This window comes from Pantherophis guttatus, chromosome 7 (assembly GCF_059756535.1).
Source record: "Pantherophis guttatus breed Tessera chromosome 7, ASM5975653v1, whole genome shotgun sequence".
Classification (NCBI taxonomy): domain Eukaryota; kingdom Metazoa; phylum Chordata; class Lepidosauria; order Squamata; family Colubridae; genus Pantherophis; species Pantherophis guttatus.
In genome coordinates this window covers 88,914,821-88,920,137 of record NC_142069.1, presented here as the reverse complement: position 1 = coordinate 88,920,137, position 5,317 = coordinate 88,914,821, and positions in this window count along the sequence as shown.

Sequence of the window (5,317 nt, the reverse complement as noted above, 5' to 3'; positions counted from 1 at the left end):
TTTCTTCTGTTGTGCGCGCTTATCTCTGCGATGCTGGCGTGGATCCAGCCAAGACTCATTACCCTCATCACTGTCCACCTGTGGCTGCGTGGACGTGCTTGGCCCCGGCCCTATCTCTTGCCCTTCGGCGGACACCGAAGGCATTGCCAGAGAGGAGGGTCCTGGAGAGGGAGACCTTGCCAACTCCTCTCCTTCACTCTCGGAGTCCTCTCCTGCCGATGACACAGGCTCAGGTAACAGAGCCACAACAGGTGCTTTGGAAAATAGCTTGACCTCTCTGGGGCAGCCCCTCAGATATTGGAAGACTGCTAGGAAATTTTTAACCATCTTTGGCTTGTGATGATAAAGCAAAAAAAATAAAATAAAAAATAAAAAAATCCTGGGTTTTAAATCAGATTATTGAGTTTATTTATTTGTTTTGTAAATTAGATTATTGATTTGACTTGTTACAAAACAAATAAAACCAATAATCTAATTTAAAGTCAATTTGTATTTGTAGAAAGCTGAACTAAGAGATCTCCGAAGTCCTTTCCAACCCTATTAGTCTATGTTCGCTTTATTCATATGAATTCCTTAATTGAATATATTAATATATTCATAATATTGAGTCCGAAAGGAGAAGGGCAGTATAGAAATTTGAAATTTGAAATTTGAAATATTCATTCATTCATTCAATATTTTTTTTAAAAAAAAATGTTGTGGTGGTTGAGCCTCAGCTCATCTACCGATACATTACATTTAAGTTAATATGTTAATTTATTGTAATGTCTGTGTTAATTTAATTTAATAATTTTAACATTACATTTAACAGAGTTCAACAGGGAAAGGGTTTTCCAACTTTGCTTTGGGATAGACAGTCCATAGCATACATATTTCATCTGAACTATTAGTCCATCCATCCATCCATCTACTCATCTACCCGCCCATCCATTCCTCCATCCATCCATCCATCCATCCATCCCTCTAGCCATCCATCCATCCATCCATCCATCCCTCCATCTATCCACCCACATATCCATCCACCCATCCACTCACCCACCCACCCATCCATCCATCCATCCAGAGGTGGGTTTCAGCAGGTTCTGACCAGTTCTGGAGAACTGGTAGCAGAAATTTTGAGTAGTTTGAAGAACCGGTAATAAAAATTCTAACTGGCCCCACCCCCATCTATTCTCTGCCTCCCAAGTTCCAGGTGATCGGGAGGAAATGGGGATTTTACAGTATCCATCCCCTGGATTGGGGAGGGAATGGAGATTTTACATGGAGATCCTTCCCCTGCCACACCCACCAAGCCACACCCACAGAACTGGCAGTAAAAAAATTTGAAACCCACCACTGAATCCATCTACCCACCTACCCACCCATCCATCCATCCATCCAACTATCCATCCATCCATCCATCTCTCCTCCTCTTCCTCCTCCTCCTCCTCCTCCATAAAAAATCAGCTACCAATCATCAAATAATGAGGACCACTGATTTTCACCCCAAAACCTCGTATATCATACGTACAGCGTGCATAATCCACCAAAAAATCCCAATCAACATGCTTCTGTCACAAAGTGTTCTTATGCTGGATGAATGATCCGAAAACTTAATTTCTAAAACGTCCAGAAGAAGATTTTTCTTCTGCATTCCAAAAATACTCGTTTTATTCATTCTTAGTTTAGATAAGAATTGCCAGATGTTCCTTGAGGGAAACAACAGTTCTAAAAGAACATTCCTTTGTTGTGGCTGTTCTTTTCTCTTCCCAAAGTACATGACATCTGTAAGAAAGGGAATATTTGGGAACAAGGAGTCTGGCCTGTCATAAAGACGTTAATTTCCTAAGCTCCTCACACAGATACTAAGAGAATAGGATGGTCAGCAAACATGAACCATGGACCCTTCGATGTGTCTGTCTATTTCAGTACTTAAAAGCAGCTTTTTGAAAACTATGATTGCCACCAAAGTGGTCCAGAAGTCCATATTTGGCCCACAGACTGGATTTCAGTTCTTGATGGGACTCAAGGGTTACTCAGCCTTCCGTCCTTCCGAGGTCGGTAAAATGAGGACCCAGATTGTTGGGGGGGGCAAGAGGCTGACTTAGAGAGTGCTGTAAAGTACTGTGAAGCGGTGTATAAGTCTAAGTGTTATTGCTATTGCTATGCTGTTACACATATAAAGGCACAGCTTATAAAATGTGTAGGTTTTTGGGAAGTACAATTCATTTTTTAATAAAGTTTTTGGGTCCTGTCTATTTTAAAAGTCAGAACCAGTTACTGAAATGTGGTCCTATGAAAGAAAGAACAAAAGAAAGGAAGGAAGGAAGGAAGGAAGGAAGGAAGGAAGGAAGGAAGGAAAGAAGGAAGGGAGGGAGGGAGGGAGGGAGGAAGGAAGTAAGAAAGAGAGAGAGGAAGGAAGGAAGGAAGGAAAGAAGGAAGGAAGGAAGGGAGGGAGGGAGGAAGGAAGTAAGAAAGAGAGAGAGGAAGGAAGGAAGGAAGGAAGGAAGGAAGGAAGGAAAGAAGGAAGGAAGGAAGGAAGGGAGGGAGGAAGGAAGTAAGAAAGAGAGAGAGGAAGGAAGGAAGGAAGGAAGGTAGGAAGGAAGGAAGGAAGGAAGGAAGAAGAGAGGGAGGGAGAGAAGAATGAAAAGGGGAGGGAGGGAAGGAAGGAAGGAGGGAGGGAGAAAGGATGGAAGGAAGGAAGGAAAAGGGGAGGGAGGGAAGAAGGGAAGGGAAGGGAAGGGGGAGGGGGAGGGAGGGAAGGAAGAAAGGAAGAAAAAAGAAAGAAAGAAAAAGGAAGGAAGGGAGGGAGGAAGAAAAGAGGGAGGGAGGGAGGGAAAGGGGAGGGAGGGGGAGGGAAGGGAAGGGAAGGAGGGAAGGAGGGAAGGAAGGAAAGAAGGAACGAAGAAAACAGAAAAAAAGGAAAAAGGAAGGAAGGAAGGAAGGAAGGAAGGAAGGAAGAAAGAAAGAAAGAAAGAAAGAAAGAAGGAAAGAAAGAAAGAAAGAAAGAAAGAAAGAAAGAAAGAAAGAAAGAAAGAAAGAAAGAAAGAAAGAAAGATGACAAGAGACTCAATGGATACTTGCAAGGCTCACTCCCAAGGTTTTCTGGACTTTGTCCCTGTTATAGCACTTGTCAAGGCCGGGTCCCCTGCGTTCTGTTCGGAGAGTCTCTCAGATGTCCATCATAATGGGATTTGACCCTATTGGATAGCACCTTGTAAGGGAGATGTGAGGCATACAATTTTAATAAATATTAACTTAATAAACAATGCTTTTAAATTCTTGTGTTAATTCGGTTCCAAATTTTCTAATTACATCCCTTTGGTGTTACATGTTTCATGTTTCATGTTGAGTGGTCCATTGATAAATAATCCATATTTCATCATCTTTTAACGACCCCAGAATCCCATGCGGGGTGGAGTCTGGGGCAACTGAATGGAGCTGAGTGTTTTACTGGCCGGATGCCCTTCCTGTCGCCAATGCGGAGTTTTGTTCAGCAGATACATTCTCACTGTGCCCAGAGAGAGAAATATCTGCCTCTACCTAGGATCGAACTCACAGCCTCCTGATTGTGAGGCGAAAGCTCCATCTCTAGGCCACTGCAGTGCTCCAATTCCCCCCCCCCCAAAATAATTTACTTTTAAAACGAATCTCCTGCCTTAGACTCACTGAGAATATGGCCGATGAACATTCTTCTCTAACCTTCCTTAGAAGAAGTGTCATTTTACATTCATTATTGCCTTCCTTTGGGGTAATTACACATGTGAGGATTTTAGTTGGGGTTTCGTTTCTGCTATTCTTTCTTTCTGCCCTCAATCATTGGGATGTCTGAACCGGAGCTTTTTAATACATCAAAAATAAAATAACTGCTTCATCAAGCACAGTCTCTTCATCCATTAAGAACGTCACACCGAATCAAAGTGATACGGTATATAAAACTCAGGATTTTATTAGAGTATCAAAGGAATACATTTATCTTGATGACAAAATGGCAGCTGGCATCAAACTCAAAAGAGCCTTTTTGAATATCAACGAGGACCCAAAAAAAAATAATAATAATTCTGCTTGAGAGACTGGAAAGACGGAACGGAATATTACATTTAAAATTGCTTAGGACTGTCTTGTTATTTTTTTAGCACTAAGGCAGGCTGTGACTAGAAGAAGAGGCACCTAACTTGATATTACATTATTTCCACAGCTTGGTTATTAAAAGTTCATTTTGCTACATTTTATGATTTTATGATGGTTAGCTAGTTTAGCCAACAGCAATTCATTTGCCATCCTACCAGTTGTGGTAGAAGGCATGTTAGCCATTTACTTAAGGGTTTCAAGGAAGGAAGGAAGGAAGGAAGGAAGGAAGGAAGGAAGGAAGGAAGGAAGGAAGGAAGGAAGGAAGGAAGGAAGGAAGGAGAGACAGAAAGAAGAAAGAAAGAAAGAAAAAAGAAAGAAAGAAAGAAGGGAGGGAGGGAGGGAAGGAAGGAAGAAAGAGGGGGGAGAGAGAAAAGGGAGGGAGGGAGGGAGGAAGGAGAGAAGGAAGAAAGAAAGAAAGAAAGAAAGAAAGAAAGAAAGAAAGAAAAAAAGAAAGAAAGAAAGAAAGAAAGAAAGAAAAGGAGAGAGAAAAGGAGGGAAGAAGGAGAGAGAGAAAAGAAAGAAAGAAAGAAAGAGAAAGAAAGAAAGAGAGGGAGGGAGGGAAGGAAGGAAGAAAGAAAGAAAGAAAGAAAGAAAGAAAGAAAGAAAGAAAGAAAGAAAAGGAGAGAGAAAAGGAGGGAAGAAGGAGAGAGAGAAAAGAAAGAAAGAAAGAAAGAAAGAAAGAAAGAAAGAAAGAAAGAAAGGGAGAGAGAAATTGGAGAGGGGAGGGAGGAAGGAAGGAGAGAAGGAAGAAAGAAAGAAAGAAAAGAAAGAAAGAAAGAAAGAAAGAAAAGGAGAGAGAAAAGGAGGGAAGAAGGAGAGAGAGAAAAGAAAGAAAGAAAGAAAGAAAGAAAGAAAGAAAGAAGAAGGGGAGAGAGAAATTGGAGGGGGGAGGGAGGAAGTAACGAGAGAGAGAGAGAATGGAGAAAAAAGAAAGGGAGGGAGGGAGGGAGAAAGAAAGAAAGAGAGAAAGAAAGAAAGAAAGAAGGAAGGAAGGAAGGAAGGAAGGAGGGGAAGAAAGAAAAAAGAAAAGAAAAGAGGTAGAGAAAGAAAAAGAGGGGGAGAGAGAGGGAAAAAAATTCTCTAAGGTTGGAAAGTTGAAAACTCATTGCTGACCTCTAGTGTCTGCCAGGGTTGCCTGATACTCACAACTGAACGAACAGCTGGAAAGAAGGCATTTCTCTCCCTCTTAACCCTCATCTAACGGTTG